At 39.1% G+C, this 18,518-nt stretch overlaps 1 protein-coding gene and 1 long non-coding RNA gene across 15 annotated transcripts in view; one reads left to right on the top strand and one right to left on the bottom strand.

Moving 5' to 3' along the window:
- The window catches only part of LOC140478948 (uncharacterized), a 31,053-nt gene extending 22,550 nt beyond the window's left edge, over positions 1-8,503 (top strand). The window contains exon 4 of the long non-coding RNA XR_011960908.1: positions 8,034-8,503. This is a non-coding gene — a long non-coding RNA (uncharacterized lncRNA). The remainder of the gene's footprint in view (positions 1-8,033) is intronic.
- The window catches only part of nlgn1 (neuroligin 1), a 689,649-nt gene that overhangs the window by 185,455 nt on the left and 485,676 nt on the right, over positions 1-18,518 (bottom strand). The window lies entirely within an intron of this gene.

Below are 18,518 nucleotides of genomic sequence, written 5' to 3' on the forward strand. Positions count from 1 at the left end.
CAACCAAAGGTTTGCAGATTGTGTACTGGCTAGGATTGAGTATACATCAGCACATTTTCCATTTCACAATGCAAAAGGAAACACTACACTTGTCCTCTGTAGCAGTGTAATCCATTTCTTTTGCTAAATAAACTTATTTTATTGTTAAAACAAAATGTACAGTATTGCCTCTGTCTCAGTGAGCGATACCTTGTTAAAACAAAACAAAATAAAAATATGATCTATCAAGCCAGATTTCAGTCTGGGATCTGATTTATCCTCTAATACATCAACTGTGATCACTGAAAAAAAACTCTCAGAATAAAATCATTGTTTCTTCATAGTCAGTGGATCAAATTCCTGGAACACCCTCCCTATTAGCACTATTGATCTGCATACATCTCAAGAACTGCAGCAGCTTCAGAAGTAACTCATCATGACCTTCTCAACAGCAATTAAGGATTGGCAATAAATGCTGGCTTTTCCAGCAATACTCACATCCCAGGAATTAATTTTAAAAATTACAGTCCTCTGTCTATGGTGCCAAGCTGCTTACTTAAAAGAATATAGAAAATAGTACTGCATAACTCATAATTCATCTTCAGCCAAACATTAATTTCTAAGCTTCACTGTCTGAATGAAAACTGCATTTAATGATTTTAAAATTATCTTTTTTTGACACATAAACTATTTTTAACAAAGCTCTGGCAAAAGGTAGCCCTGAAAGATTTCTTGGCCCTGTGTGCACACTGTGTGCCAACAAATAATTAATTGGCTAGAAGTCTGTCCTTTTCTCTTTCCAGTTCAGAGGGGTTTGTTCTTCAAAACTATAGTTTGCAGATTGTGTACTAGCTAGGATTGAGTATACATCAGCACATTTTCCATTTCATAATGCAAAAGGAAACACTACACTTGTCCTCTGTAGCAGTGTAATCCATTATCTTCACATTGTTATTTTAGCTTCATGTTGTAACTGTGTCAAAGACAATATCATGTGCAATATAACAGTGTAATGGCACTTCAAGCCAATATGCTGGCACTTTCTAAATTGCAAAATTCCAAGTGCATAGCATTATATTTCTGTGGCAAAACTTAGGTCAATGTTGGTCTCCCAGTTTGCAACTGGAAGAATATTGGCAGGTAAAGGAACAACTATTCAGTGGACATGATTAGAGCACCATTACATTGCTAAATCATTACTCGTGTACATGGATTTAGTGAGCAGACAATGTGAAATGTGCATATAATAGGAAATTTGCTCGTTGGGAGGTGGGATGTCAGATTCTGCCTCAAGTTCTCAAGGGCTTGCAACAATAAAAAGAGAAAATAGTTTTTTTTAATGTTCAAAGTTAAGGAAGAACATTGTGAAGCAGCCAAAAGATAACTGAAATTTTAGCAGAGCTCAAAGTCACCAGGTACAGCTTTGGAGAGCAAACCTAAGATAGAAGGAATGTCCATTTTTCCCTTGGATGCATGACATGTTTCAAGGTAACATCTGTTCAGCTATTAACATATGCACAATATGTAAGTTTGTGCAGTGGTTATACTTCTATCGGGTGAAATGTTATACATGAAATAGTAGAACAATCAAATTCATGAGGTTAGATTTTATTCATAGAGTCATAGAGATGTACAGCATGGAAACAGACCCTTTGGTCCAACCTGTTCATGCTGACCAGATATCCCAACCCAATCTAGTCCCACCTTAGAAGTAGCAAATAAGATTGATGAGGGCAGACCAGTAGATGTGATCTACATGGACTTCAGTAAGGCATTCGACAAGGTTCCCCATGGGAGACTGATTAGCAAGGTTAGATCTCATGGAATACAGGGAGAACTAGCCATTTGGATACAGAACTGGCTCAAAGGAAGAAGACAGAGGGTGGTGGTGGAGGGTTGTTTTTCAGAATGGAGGCCTGTGACCAGTGGAGTGCTACAAGGATTGGTTCTGGGCCCTCTACTTTTTGTCATTTACATAAATGATTTAGATGCGAGCATAAGAGGTACAGTTAGTAAGTTGGCAGATGACACCACAATTGGAGGTGTAGTGGACAGCGAAGAGGGCTACCTCAAATTACAACAGCATCTGGACCAGATGGTCCAATGGGCTGAGGAGTAGCAGATGGAGTTTAATTCAGATAAATATGAGGTGCTGCATTTTGGGAAAGAAAATCTTAGCAGGACTTATACACTTTATGGTAAGGTCCTAGGGAGAGTTGCTGAACAAAGAGACCTTGGAGTGCAGGTTCATAGCTCCTTGAAAGTGGAGTCGCAGGTAGATAGGATAGTAAAGAAGGTGTTTGGTATGCTTTCCTTTATTGGTCAGAGTATTGAGTACAGGAGTTGGGAGGTCATGTTGCAGCTGTACAGGACATTGGTTAGGCCACTGTTGGAATATTGCGTGCAATTCTGGTCTCCTTCCTATCATAAAGATGCTGTGAAACTTGAAAGGGTTCAGAAAAGATTTACAAGGATGTTGCCAGGGTTGGAGGATTTGAGCTACAGGGAGAAGCTGAACAGGCTGGGGCCGTTTTCCCTGGAGCGCCGTAGGCTGAAGGGTGACCTTATAGAGGTTTACAGAATTATGAGGGACATTGGTAGGATAAATAGACAAAGTCTTTTCCCTGGGGTCGGGGAGTCCATTCAAAGCATTTGCAGGAGAAGGGGCTGTAAAATTCCTTGGGTGGCCTCTTACCACCCTTTCCCCTACCCCTGACCTGTCAGTAATTTTATATGGGACAGTCCATGATAGCCCCAGTTGAGTTCTTCAAGTAGTCATTTTTAAATTATTCATTCATAGGGTGTGGGTTTCACTGGTTATGGCATCTCTACTCACCCTTGAGAAAATGGTACCTTCTTGAAACACTGTGATACAGGTGTACCCAAATGCTGTTTTGAAGGGAATTTCAGGGTTTTGATAATAAGACAGTGAAAGCACAGCAGATGGTGTCTAGCTTTGATGGCAACTTGCTGTGCTGATGCTCCCATATATCTGTTCCTCTTGTCCTTCGACCTGGTAGAGGTTTCTGGCTTGAAAGGTGCAATTGGAGAAGGTTAGATGAGTTGCTAAATTTAATCTTACAGATGGTACACACTGTTGCTGGTGTGCATCAGTGGTGGAAGGAGTAAATGTTCAAAGTGGTGCATTGGGTACCAACCAATCAGGCCACTTAAAGGCCACTTCATGTCTAACATCAATTTTGAGACTGGTGGGAGGCATTCATGGAGAGAGCGGAAACCCAGACATTCATCCTACTCTGGTCTTGGGCAGGAAATGTGGCACCTCCCTCAACAATCTCTTTTTGAGAGCTGAGACCCTCCCACCAATATCTGCCACCTGTAGGGGCTCCCTACCTTTGAACCATCAAATCCACAACTACACCTCCTCCTGGACCCACTTTGCGTGAGATTCCTGCGCTTACCTGGTCCTGGGCTCCAGGATTTCGAATCTGGGGACTACTTATAATCCTGTTCCTGGTTATGGCTGCTGCCAGGGCTGCAAAGCTGCTGTCAAATATGATTGTCTGGCAGCTCTCAAAACTGGGCTTTGAGGGAGGATATCATTTGAATGTTAAGTGGTTATGGGGGGTTGCTGTGATTCAGATGCATAGCCCAACAACTCGAGATGGGAAATACTGCCATCAAAATAATGCTGTTTTTAGGTTTCAATGAATTGAAAATTAGTGTAACGACACCGAGGCCTACTATGTGGAACCTTATCAAAGGCTTTACTAAAGTCCATGTATACCACGTCTACTGCCCTACCCTCATCTACATGCTTGGTCACCTTCTCAAAAAACTCAATGAGATTTGTGAGACATGACCAGCCCTTGGCAAAACCATGTTGATTATCTGTAATCTAATTGTTGCTTGCTAAATGATTATAAATCTTATCTCTTATTATCATTTCCAAAACCTTTCAACAAAACCTTTTATCAACAAAGCCAGACAGCCTTAAGAGATAACAAATGATTGAAGCCAACAGTTGGTGCTCTTAGAGCTGATTTAAGAAAAATAACGTTTTTGGCACTGAAGACAGAAAGATGGGTAACACAAAATTTGACATGCCTTTTTGAATGCCAGTAAAATCATATTTGCAGATTGTGTCTACATAAAATATGCTTCTTGGGACTTCAGAATGTATTGTCACATTAGAAACAGGTTTGACATTTATCATTCATTCATGGAACGTGGCTGTCATTGGCCAGGCCAGCATTTATTGCCTATTCCTAATTGCCCTTGAGAAATGACAGATGTTATGGCTTGTTGTGTGGAAGGTCTCCAACAGATGTCTGAAATCACTCTTGTGCACGAAAATAGTGTTTCTTCAGTTAATATTCTCTTTGAAAACACCATTGTGGTGGTAGCAGACACCTGCTGAATCCTTCAGCTTTCATGGCATCCTCTGTTATTGACATCCTGTCTCTCATAAGGAGCGAGGCCCTCCAGCAGTCATTCCTATGCAGTACTGGTCCTCATTGCACAGCAACGTTACTCACTGAAAGTTGTGGGCTGCATTGCAGGAAGCAATCAGATCTGTCCAAGAATTTGCATTGTTACTTAGAATGTCAATTAATTGATTTCATCAGAATGTTAAATTTCTAAGAATTTCATAAGTCGGAGATGTAGGAGATAGTTTTGGTCTCTTGGTGCTAAAACTCAAATTTTTTGGAGAGACTCAAATAGTGAGGGAAGCAATGGAGAACTGATGCAATATATGAATCATAGCATTCTCCAAGAAAATAGACAAAATACCTGCCTGATGTGCTGTTGTTCATTATATGACATTTGAATATTAATAGATTTGGACCTCTTGAAATTCTTGAACTTAGTGTTAGACAACCTGCAAATTGAGGTAGCTGAAATTAATAATATTCTCGAATATCAGCAGATCCAAAATATTATCCTATTGCTTGCAGATTCATGTGGGGTAAGTAATATAAAAATAGGCTTGAGCAAATAGCAGTAACTTCTAAAACAAAATGGACATTAGACTAACAGATGTAACTAATATCTCTGAAGATATCCTCAAAAGAGCCAAAGCCAAAAATGTTCAATGCTGCAGTGATTTTTGTTCCAGCTGGCAAAAGCTGTGCTACGTCTGTCCAATAGGTGAGTATAGGCTACCATTAAGGATCTATTTCAGTTGTAATTGTATCTATTGTATCTTCTAATTTTGATACACTATAAATGACAAAACTGACCCTACTATGACATTATTATTTAAGGGAAGAATTCATGTTTGGGCATTTTCTGAAAATTGTTTGACTTTATGATTCCAAACATTTGAATTAATCATTAACAGTTTTCAAGGTGAGCACATTGTAGACACTCTAACTATACACTTTCAGAGCTGCCTTGATACAAGAGCTTTCCCTCTAGATTGGAAAATTGCACATCACTCCACTTTTTCAGTATTAAAGAGGAGAACCAGGCAGTTACAGGGTAGTTAGCCTCACATCTGTGGTGGAGAAATTGTTGGAGTATATAATCAAGAATGAGGTAACTGAACATTTTGAAAATATTTGGTTAAATCAGGCAGAGCTAGTACAGATTCATGACAGCTAGGTCACACTGGATAAACCTCTTTAATTTTTGAAGGAGTACTAAAGGCAGTTGACAGGGAAATGTCTGTCAGTGTTGTTTATGTGAAGATTCATAAAGCTTTTGATAAATTCCTACATAAAGATACTTTTAACTAAGTGTCCCACAAGGATGTGTGTTAGGCCTCAATTATTCACATTATTTATTCATTTCTTTGAAATTAGAATAGAAAGCCATATATCCAAATTTGCTGATGACACAAAGTTAGGTGGCAAATGATGGTCTAACATCACAAAGGGATATTTAGATACTACATGAGGAGCCCAATGTAAGCAAGTGTGTTGTTATCTATTTTGGACCAAGAAAGGAAAGATCAGGGTACTTTCTAGATGGTGTGAAATTAAATACAGTAGATATCCATAGAGACTTGGGGTTCAGGTGCACAGATCTTTAAAATGTCACAAACTAGTGAAAAAAAAATCAAAAAAGCTAATAGAATGCTGAATTTTATATCTGGAGGATTGGAGTACAAGGATACAGAAGTTATACTGCAGTTATACAACACACAGAGTTTGAGTACTGGAAGCAGATCTGAGCATTATACCTTAGGAAGAACATATTGGCCTTTGAGGGAATACAATGTAGGTTTACAGGAATGATACCTGGACTTCAAGGGTTAAACAAAGAGGATTGATGAGAGCAGGCAGTAGATGTGATCCAAATGGACTTCAGTAAGGCATTCGACAAGGTTCTCCATGGAAGACTGATTAGCAAGGTTAGATCTCATGGAATATAGGGAGAACTAGCCATTTGGATAAAACTGGCTCAAAGGTAGAAGACAGAGGGTGGTGGTGGAGGGTTTTTTTCAGGCTGGAGGCCTGTGACCAGCGGAGTGCCACAAGGATCGGTGCTGGGTCATCTACATTTTGTCATTTACATAAATGATTTGGATGTGAGCATAAGAGGTACAGTTAGTAAGTTTGCAGATGACACCAAAATTGGAGGTGTAGTGGACAGCGAAGAGGGTTACCTCAGATTACAACAGGATCTGGACCAGATTGGCCAATGGGCCAAGAAGTGGCAAATGGAGTTTAATTCAGATAAATGTGAAGTGCTGCATTTTGGGAAAGAAAATCTTAGCAGGACTTATACACTTAACGGTAAGGTCCTAAGGAATGTTGCTGAACAAAGAGACCTTGGAGTGCAGGTTCATACCTCCTTGAAAGTGGAGTCACAGGTCGATAGGATAGTGATGAAGGCGTTTGGTATGTTTTCCTTTATTGGTCAGAGTATTGAGCACAGGAATTGGGAGGTCATGTTGCGGCTGTACAGGACATGGGTTAGGCCACTGTTGGAATATTGTATGCAATTCTGGTCTCCTTCCTATCGTAAAGATGCTGTGAAACTTGAAAGGGTTCAGAAAAGATTTACAAGGATGTTGCCAGGGTTGGAGGATTTGAGCTACAGGGAGAGGCTGAACAGGCTGGGGCTATTTTCCCTGGAGCGTCGGAGGCTGAGGGGTGACCTTATAGAGGTTGTCAAAATTATGAGGGGAATGGATAGGATAAATAGATAAAGTCTTTTACCTGGGGTTGGGGAGTCCAGAACTAGAGGGCATAGATTTAGGGTGAGAAGGGAAAAATATAAAAGAGACCTAAGGGGCAACTTTTTCACACAGAGGGTGGTATGTGTATGGAATGAGCTGCCAGAGGAAGTGGTGGAAGCTGGTACAATTGCAACATTTAAGAGGCATTTGGATGGGTATATGAATAGGAAGGATTTGGAGGGATATGGGCCAGGTGCTGGCAGGTGGGACTAGATTGGGTTGGGATATCTGGTCAGCATGGACAGGTTGGACCGAAGGGTCTGTTTCCATGCTGTACATCTCTATGACTCTAAGTTATAAGGCCAGATTATACAGATTTGGCCTGTTTTCTCTTGAACTTAGAGGTTAAGGGGTGATCTTTACAAAGTCTTTAAGATATTAACAGGAACACACATGGCAAATAGAGATAAACTATTTCTGCTGCTTGGGGATTCTAGAACTAAGGGGCATAGTCTGAGAATTAGGGCCAGGTAGTTCAGGAGAGATGTTAGGAAGCATTTCTACGTACAAAGGGTGATAGATGTTTGGAACTGTCGATCACAAACAGTAGTGGATGCAGGATCAGTTGTTAACTTTGAATTTGAAATAGATAAACTTTTGTTAAGCAAAGGTATACAGAGAGTTAAGCCACAGATCAGCTCTGATCCCACCGAATGGTAAAACAGGTTCAAAGGGCTGAATGGTTTCCTCCTGTTCCTATGCTCCTAAGAGGCCAGAAGCCAAGTACCACTGTGTAATGGCCACATTACTAATTGGTTTCCCTACATGAGAACTGCAAAGCTCTACAGTATGGGAACCTCAAAAAGGCAGCATTAAATCTGATAATTATACCTCTATTTAATTGCTTTTTTAACATCATGATCAGTTCTATAAACATTAAGGTAAATGTTTATTTAATCTCCAGGTTGGTAATTTGGCAGAATGGATCACCCACCCAATTCTACAAATGAAAAGCAGGTGACTTCAAAAAAGGGCAGACATTTGGCTGTGTTAGATGACCATTCAGGCATGGAAGACTTATAAAACTGGGAAACACATAATGCTTGTATCTGAATGCTCTATTGAATCATTTTTATACAAAGTACTCAACTTACAAACTCAAGAGGTTTCTTTGAGAATCTCACTAACGATATGTTTTAAAAAAAGGAGACTGTAACTCTGACTTATGAGTCAGCTTGCGTCAGCTATTCAATAAGATACATTTTGTTTCAACATCAAGAGTTAATTGTTCAATTTACCTTCATTCCTCTGTGCCTTTCCTTGGAAAATATTGCTTTTGGAATATTTTGGATATTTGTGTGAAACAAACTTACTTTCTTCTGTATCAGTGAGAAGTATGGCAACATCGTCTCCACATTTAAAACTTTGTAAAACATCTTGGCATATTAACATACTGAGAGATTCAATTTAATGATCACCTTAAATTCTCAAGCTTATTAAATTATCTTCACTGAAGAAATTGCTGGAAGTATTTTCATAGTTTTTGTGCCCTGTTATTCTTGGATTAAAAAATACAAAGTAAAACAAAATGGCTGACTGCTCATCTCCAAAGAGAAGTTAGATTGAAGCAGAAATATTTTTACATGCATCAGGAAAGTAACTGTCAAGGAGTAAACAGATAGGGCTGAATCTGATGTTTGTTTTAGCTAAGTCTGTGTTGTGTCGAGATTTTTTGGAGAGCTTTTCTCAGCAAGACCGAGGGAGACTTCTAGAACATAGAACAATACAGCGCAGAACAGGCCCTTCGGCCCTCGATGTTGCGCCGACTTGTGAACTATTTTCAGCTCGTCCCCCTTCACTGTCCCCAAAATCATCCATGTGCTTACCTAAGGATTGTTCAAATCTCCCTAATGTGGGTGATTTGACTACATTAGCAGGTAGGGCATTCCACGCCCTTACCACTCTCTGCGTAAAGAACTTTCCTCTGACATCTGTCTTAAATCTATCACCCCTCAATTTGTAGTCATGCCCCCTCGTACAAGCTGACGTCATCATCCGAGGAAAAAGACTTTCACTTTCTACCCTATCTAATCCTCTGATCATCTTGTATGTCTCTATCAAATCCCCCCTTAGCCTTCTTCTTTCTAATGAGAACAGACCCAACTCTCTCAGCCTTTCCTCATAGGACCTTCCCTTCAGACCAGGCAACATCCTGGTAAATCTCCTCTGCACCTTTTCCAATGCTTCCACATCTTTCCCAAAATATGGGGACCAGAATTGTACACAATATTCCAAGTGTGGCTGCACCAGCATTTTGTATAGTTTCAGCATGATATTGCGGTTCCCGGAACTCAATCCCTCTACCAATGAAACCTAACACACTGTGTGCCTTCTTCATAGCACTATCCACCTGGGTGGGCAACTTTCAGGGATCTATGTACATGGATTCCAAGAATCTTTTCATTGACCCAGTACTCTGCCTTCCTGTTATTCTTCCCAAAGTGCATAACCTCATATTTAGCTGCACTGAACTCCATCTGCCACATCTCAGCCCAATTCCCCTGCAACCTGTAACATTCTTCCAAACTGTCCACTATTTCAACGACTTTAGTGTCGTCTGCAAATTTACTAATCCATCCATCTATGCCTGCATCTAAGTCATTTATTAAAATGACAAACAGCAGTGGTCCCAAAACAGATCCTTGTGGCACACCATTAGTAACTGGACTCCAGGCTGAATATTCTCGATCAATCACCACTTCCAGAAAGCCAATTTCTAATCCAAACTGCTAAATCACCCTCAATTCCACGCCTTTGCATTTTCTCCATCAGCCTACCATGTGGAACCTTATCAAAAGCTTTACTGAAGTCCATGTATACCACGTCAACTGCCTTACCCTCATCTACATGCTTGTTCATCTTCTCAAAAAACTCAATGAGGTTTGTGAGACATGACCTACCCTTGATGAAACCATGTTGACTATCTGTAATCAAATTGTTGCTTGCTAGATGATTATAAATCTTATCTCTTATAATCCTTTCCAAAACCTACAACAGAAGTAAGGCTCACTGGTTTATAATTACCTGGGTCATCTCTGCTGCCCTTCTTGAACAATGGCACAACATTTGCAATCCTCCAGTCCTCAGGTACTAAACCTGTAGACAATGACAACTCAAATATCAAAACCAACTGCACTGCTACTTCCTCCCTAGCTTCCCAGAGAATCCTCAGATAAATCCCATCCGGCCCAGGGGACTTGTCTACTTTCACTCCTTCCCGAATTGATAACATCTGTGAGTAACTAACATTGATCCTTTCTCGTTTAATATCTCGTACCTCATTCTTCTCTTCCACAATATTGGCCTTTTCCTGAGTGAACACTGATGAGAAATGTTCATTTAGCACCTCTCCGATCTCTACAGGGTCTACACTCAACTTCCCACTTCTGTCTTTGACTGGCCCTATTCCTACCCTAGTCATCCTTTTATTCCTCACATACCTATAGAAAGCTTTAGGGTTCTCCTTTATTCTATTTGCTGAAGACTGCTCATGTCCTCTCTTTGCTCTTCTTAACTTTCTCTTTAAATCCTTCCTAGCTGATCTATAACTCTCCATTGCCTCATCTGTACCATCTTGCCTCATCAATACACAAGCCTCCTTCTTCTTCTTCTTAACAAGAGATGCAATTTATGTAGTAAGAACCTTATCACTTCTCATACAATCTTATGAAAAACTCCTCATTAATTACCAATCACACCCCGATAGCATCTCTTACATCTGATTTCTGCCCCACCTTACCACATATTATTCCCAGAACAACCTGCCACTAAATGGATATCTACTGAAACATCCCTTATGAGTGTGGCATCTTTGAAAGACCGCTTTGCATCTGGATAAGTGTCGGCATTCCAGCATAGTCCCTTACCAGCAGCATAGTGGTACAGAAGCCATATAGCCATGCTGTCTACGACATATAACCGTCATGGCTGATACTGCTTCGCACACAAACCCTTTTCTTTCATCTAACTGCAGTTTAACCACCACACCACAAACCTCACCTGCCACTAGCTACAGCCCATCTAAACAACTATTTTAAGTTGGCACTACCTAATCCCCAAAACCCATTCTAACTTAATCTCACTGCTTATGTTGGAAAAGAGAGCGCTTCTCTAGTCTTCCCTAGACTGGACTCAACATTTTGATAGTTTGCATGATGCACCGTAGCATGTCTTAAGTCATCATCTTACTATATGTAGTTCTAATCACTACACTATCGGAATGACGTGATTGCACGAGAGAGAGCAGAGGAGATTCACAAGGGAAGGTTTTAGTTAACAGCAGAGACTGGATAGACTGGATTTGTTTTCTTTGGAGCAGAAGAAGCTGAAACGGGGATCTGATTGAAGTATATGAAAGTGTGAGAGGTACGGGGTAGCTCATGAGAATCTTTTCCCCAGGGCAGGCATGTCTAAGACCAAACAGCACAGGTTTAGGGTGATGAGTAAGTGATTTTGAGGAGATCAGAAGAAAATATTTATCACCTAAGGGCTGATAGAAATATGAAATACAATGCCTGAGAGGATGGTGGAGGCAGATACTCACAACATTTGAGAATCATCTAGATGAGGATGTAAAATGTCAAGGCTTAGTTGGCTATGGATCAAGTATAGGTAAATTAGATTACTGTAGTTTGGCGTGGTTGGTCAACAGAGACATGGTGGGCTGAAGGGCCTGCTGTTATGCTGCATGAATCTGTTGCTGTATGACCTACAGCATAATCATTCTATTTTCTTTGCACACCTTGGAGCCTCTCTACACCTCGCTATCCCAATACTGTCTTGTACCAACAGGTGTTTCCTTGATGTTTCCTTTCATCATTACTTCCTGCAGTACCAGGAGAGATGTATCTTGTTGCACAATTTGATTGATTTGAGTAAGATTCTTAAGTTTCAGATACAATGCCTGTGCTGGGTTAATGACTTCCAGAGTATATTGAGTTGTTGTTGTCAGTGCATGGCATATATTGTTAACTTGGGCATCTTTTTCTTGTTCAGGGTCATCTCTTGCAAGCAATCATAATTTGCAATAGCTTCTTCCATTACATCACCACATACATTGAATAGCAGATAATCCATAACAGTTTCCACAGATCGCTGAGTATCTTGTATTGTCTGCATTGATACTCTTCTGGAGCAGTGAAAGTGCCAAACATCAGGTGCAACTAACTGTATCTCCTGAATGACATCCTAATGCTGTTGGAAGACTGTTACTTTCATCTAGCTTCACTTGCCAAAAACTATGCTTTGCTTAAAGGGGAGTAAAGACTTTTGCCTTGGCAAGTCGTGGCAACATTTTTTCAATGGTTGGCACAGGGTAGTGAGATCCTTTCAAAACATTACTCAGTTCACTTTTTCCTATACAAACACTCAGTTTCCCATTTTTTTCAATGCTAGATTGGTATTAATCTAACCTGGTGAAGTTGTCAGTTTCTTGATGACTCTCTTCTTTTCCTGCTATTCGATCTTGTCTTTTAGGCTGGACACAAGAACAGCTAGAACTATCGCAGCAAATCATGAATTGGTCTCACATTCTGATCAAATTCAAGATAATTCAGTGGGCGGCACAGTGGTTAGCACTGCTGCCTCACACGCCAGAGACCTGGGTTCAATTCCCGCCTCAGGTGACTGACTGTGTGGAGTTTGCACATTCTCCCCGTGTCTGCATGGGTTTCCTCCGGGTGCTTCGGTTTCCTCCCACAGTCCAAAGATGTGCAGGTCAGGTGAACTGGCCATGCTAAATTGCCCGTAGTGTTAGGTAAAAGGGATAAACATAGGGGAATGGGTGGGTTGCGCTTCGGTGGGTCGGTGTGGACTTGTTGGGCCAAAGGGCCTGTTTCCACACTCTAAGTAATCCAATCTAATCTAATAACATTCATCAGGAAAATATCTCAGACCTGTAAAAACATTTTCACAATCTTTTATGATGTGTTCAACAGACAATGGTTTAATGGTCTATTGAATGGTGCAATTCTCTTCTGGCACATATAAGTTTACCAGTTTGAGCTTTAGACATGCTTCAGCTGAGATGAGTGGGTTTTGCTGATCCTTTAATATCTGGAACACTGGATCTTCATTTTTCCCATTGCAGCAGGCTTTGAGCTTAATTTGTCCTCCACGCACGAGTATCATTCCATCATATAGTTTCAACTTTAGTTTCAAGGGCTTAATGTTTAAGTCAGTCACCATCATGAACCTATTTACACAGGTCTGTGAAACTCATGATTTCTATCTAACACCTCACATGTAGTTGATGCTCTCCTTCTACAGTCATCATTCTAACAGTCACAAAACATTTATCACTTTTAGACCAGACAATGCCAAGCTGTGGCATGGTACAGAGTGATTAATCAGAATTGTTAGGTTAGATCCCTTCAGCTGTCATCTTTATAGGTTTGTTTTATTTCTTTCTATCTGAGCGCTTGTTATGCAAAATAATTCAGCTTCTTGTAATTAGAACACTGCTTACTTTGCATTTTGACATCTCCCCTTGGTCTTTTTGTTGACATTTCCACAAATATTTCTTTCTTTTTTCCAATATGTTGTTCTCATTTAACCATAATATTAAGCCACATCTACTCACCCATTAATACGGTTTAGCTGATGACTGACTTAAAGTGTGTCAATAGTTTTCTTGAGAGTGAGTTTATCCCTTCTCCACAGACTTGCTCTCATGGCAGGATCTCTTATGCCTTAAACAATTGTTTCTCTGATAAAATAAGATCTTTGTCATTCAAACTCTCAGGATTCTTTTAGGGGTATCAGTGCAGTTACATTCTGATCAATAGTCTCCCTATTCCTGCGTTCTGATGATGAACAGACACAGTTCATAAATAAAATTATAAAGGGTTCAAAGTATATCTTCACAGTCTGATATTTTCTGCTCGTCAGTGAGATCCAGGTTGCAATATAACTGGTAGTATTCTTTTCCCAGCACTGATATTAATATTTGCTCAGGTTTTAAAATTAAATCTGTATTAATTTAGAGTTTTGCCACTAAGAATGGAAAAAAATCCAATTATCCAAACATGGTACTCCATTGCTTTCAGGGGGCACAGGTTAATCATGCATTGAGATCTCTGTGTCCAGTAATGGATCTTATTGAATTTTAGCTTTCACGCATTCAGGATAATGGAGATACAGGAAAGATTGTAAGAGTGCTTTGTCAATGGTTTAAAGCCATGACATACACCAAGTCCTGAATACATTCTTCATTTAAAAAGCGTTTTTGTGTTTCTTTCATGGGATGAGAGTATTTATTTATTGCCAATCCCCAATTACACTTGATAAGGAATGGCAAGCCCACTTTTTGAACTACTAGAATAAATTTTATTATTTTCTATATACATTATATTTAGTTGTATTAATGATATTTCTCTTTACAGAACTGAATTAAAAATTGCACATATTTGGCTTTTTATGACTGGCTTCATGACAAATATGACTGTGTTTCTATTGCAAATTTACATAACATCTTTAAAATTATTATTACTTGGGCAAAAACATCTGCTTAGGAAAATAATTGGCAGCGTGGACAGTATACCCATAATGATTACTTTTCCACATTTAACAGAAAGCTAAATAACAAATACGAACTAAATACAGGAATACTTCAGTGAAATAAGGCATTTCTTTGAGAAACTAGAGGCTCAACATCACATTTTGTCTGATAATAGTACTGCAAAAAGTGCATGGCGTATTTTATCACTATGAAGATGCAAAGAAGTGCAAGTTGACATTTTTGTCATTGAACAGCTATATGGTTAAGACTGCAAGCTCTTAAATAACTTGTTTTGTAACTATGAATGTAACTTCTGATCTGACTTTGCTATTTTTTGTTAAGAGAGATTTAGATGATATGGAAATTGTCACGTGGCAATTCTGGATTTTTGTGAGCCACTAAATCAAGGTCATAGAGAATATTACTTTGGATTGTTCATGTGACTGACATCAGAAAAATGAGGTCTACTCTCAATGTTCACATAAATTGGGGAAGTTCCTCCGAAAATAAAAGTGATACATGAACTACCAGAGAACTAAAATGGTTATTGCTTAGTACTTGCTTATTCTAATTTTTTTAAGATCCAATTTTTAAAACATCTTTGTCAGTTTGATTTTCTGAGCTTTTTGTGTGTATGGAGGGTGATTCTACAAAATGTGCAAAGTGTTTCTCAACAGAAATGGAGGAAAAGAAGGAAGTAAGACAAAGAATTTACTCAAGACCAGGTGATCTAGCAAATAACAAATAGGACCTCTGAAGATTGATGCTCATTAGTCTTGACATCTCCAAAGGTTCATAGAAGATAAGATAAGCAGAAAACTTTGTCCTTATGAATTGGCATATGTTATGGAAGTTTTAGAAGTATGTATCATTAATTATGAGCACCCAACTCCCATTTAAAGTCAGGTGCAAGCACAATTGCTGACTATCAAGTCAAGGTCACTTTAATTTTTAAATCTAATGTTAAAATATCAAAATTACCTTTTGTCCAACCACATATTAGGCCATAACTGGATGGGAGTTGGAAAAGTATGGCATAAGACTATAGACTCAGAGGAAAGGTTGCCTGCTGTCAGAGTGAGTAGTGGTGAGGTAGGTGAAAAATTATAGCGAGAATGGAAAGCATGGGGCCTCAGATTTGTAAATTACCTTGGCCCATAAACAACCTTATGAAAATAAATGGAAAAGAAAGTCAGACCAAGTATTTAGCAGGCTGCTGATCATGCTACTTGTTGAAATTCTGCTTCAGATTGTGCCCATTTGTGCAAAACCTGACACACACACTCAATGACTAAATAAATTGAAAGTCACGAGCCTATGTTGTACGTTACCTACCCTCACAACCTAATGTGAAACAAACATCCTCCTGCTCTCTGTCCTAATTCTCCATTGCAACTTCTATTAATGCTATGTAGAAAATAGCCACATCATTCAATGAAGGCTGCCTCAACTTTTCATGTCTGTATTTATATGTGTATTTCATCTTATCAAGCAACATCCTCACTAATCGATGCCCGTCATTTTTTTTCTGTCTTCAAAATGATTTGCTATTACCCATTTGACCCATCATCTGTAAAACTGAACATCACTCCCTCTAGCCCTATATTTAAATCATTGGCCAGCGTGAAAAGGAATACAGTAAGAGACATAGCCCTCTATGACAGTGTGAACCACTTTCAGTCACCATGAGAAACTGCCCTTAACCTCTACTCTCTATTTGTCTCCCAGCCAAGTGATGGCATTTGTTAATGGTAGCACCCTGAGTCAGAAAAAGAGAGTTCAAGCCACTTTTCAGAGACTAGTGCACATAATTCAGGTTGAAACTTCAGTCCAGGACTGAGGAAGAACTGCACAGTTGGATTCTCTGTCCTTTAAATGGGTCTTTATATCAGTATTTCCTCTCAGTTGGACATACAAAAATCCATTTTGAAGAGGAGGCATTGTCCTGCTGTGCTTGATAAGCTTTATTCCTCAGTCAGCATTACTAAAACAGATCAAGTAACTCAATGCTGCTTGGGGGGCCTTGCTGTGCATAAAGTGGCAGCCATGTTTCTTTGGATTATAGCAATGACTATATTCCAATGTGTACATCTTTGGTTATAGAGCACTTCAGTGGTTTTGAAAGATACTTTTTAAATATATCCTTTCATTTCTTTAAACCAACTAATGTCCTTTCCCAAATTTCTTTTGCCATCTTCTTAATATTCCAAAGGCTTTCTAAATGTGAGCATTACATCCATCTCATTTCTGTCATCCTGTATATTTGAAATCTATGTTAATTAATTCTTATTATGTTAACAGTCAAGGATAAAGATCCCAGAAAAGGGGCAGAATTTAGGGGTCTGAAAATTAAAGTAAAATTGCATTTTGGTGGATAAAACAGTGGATGAAACTGTTAGAGGCCATAATAGAGATAAAATAAATATCCATTTAGAGAAAAATAACTTAATACTAGGCAATCAACATGGTTTATCAAGTGCAGATCATGTCTGACAAATTTAATTAAGTTTGTTGACAAACTGACAGGTAGTAGATGAGGATAGTGCTGTGAATGTTGTATATTTGGACTTTCAGAAAGCATTCAACATGGTGCCGCATAGTAGGTTGGTTACCAACTAGAAACTTGTGGGATTGATGAGTCCTTAGCAGCATATATTAGAAGTTCGCTAAACGATAGAAAACATAAGGAAGGTAGAGATGGGTATTCTCAGAAAGTGATGTGCCCCAGGGATCAGTGTTGGGACCCGTACGTTTTTCGATGCATATAAATCATCTGGAGATGAGAATTAAGGCAAAATCAATAATGTTTCAGATTATACTAAGCCAGGGGAAGTAGTGAATTGGAAGGAAGATATTGAGCAACTTCAGGGAGACATTGACAAGTTCGCCAAATGGGCAGACACTTGGCAAATGAATTTCAATAGAGAAATGTGGGGTAATGCATTTGGTAGAAGAAATATGGAAAGACAATACAGTCTCAATGGTACACCTTTGAAGGGAGTACAGGAGCACAGGGACTCCAGGATTCAAGTGCATAATTCCCTGAAAGCAAGGCAAGTTGAAACGATTGTTAAGAAGGCTTTTTGGATGTTTGGGTTTATAAATAGAATCATAGATTATAAAAATAAGGCAGTGATGTTACACTTGTACAAATTATTAGTCAGACTGTATTTGGAGTGTTGTTTTCTCTTCTGGCACTTTATTTAAGGAATGATGTTAAAGCCCTGGAGAGATTGCAAAGGAGATTTACTGGAATAATACCAGGAAGGAGCAATTTTAGAAAAATTAGAGAATTTGGGATGATTCTCCTTGGAGCAAAGAAGATTAAGTGATGATCTTACTGAGGTGTTCAAAATTATGAACAATTTTGACAGGGTGAAGAAGGATGTTCTGTTTCTATTAATTGTTCTGTTAGTAACTAGGACTCGCAATTTCAAGATTGCCAGAAAGAGAGCTAGGAGTGAGATGAGGAGAAACTTCTTTATTCAGGTTGTCTAAGAGGGTTCAAAGTGAGCTGGATATATATTTGAAAGTGATGAATTTAGAGATAGGGCTGGAGAATGGAACGAGCTAGATAACTCTTCTGGGAGCCGGTAGACCACAATGGGTCGAGTAGGCTCCTTCTGCATGGTAAACTTCCATGTTTCTGTGGATCTTTACATAATTATTAACTTAATTTTTAATTAATGTTTCCAAAATTATCCCTAACACATGTTGAGCTCACTGCCCTGTACTTACCCATACAATTTCTAGGATTTCTGTATTTTTGGTTTCCTTTTCCTCAGCTTCCTTGAATGTCTAATGCCAGATCCCAGCACTTTGTACTCCTTTAACCTAATTAATATTGTTGACATTTTTCTTTTAATGTGCCATAAATCACATTGTACAAAT

Source organism: Chiloscyllium punctatum, chromosome 6 (assembly GCF_047496795.1).
Source record: "Chiloscyllium punctatum isolate Juve2018m chromosome 6, sChiPun1.3, whole genome shotgun sequence".
Classification (NCBI taxonomy): Eukaryota; Metazoa; Chordata; class Chondrichthyes; order Orectolobiformes; family Hemiscylliidae; genus Chiloscyllium; species Chiloscyllium punctatum.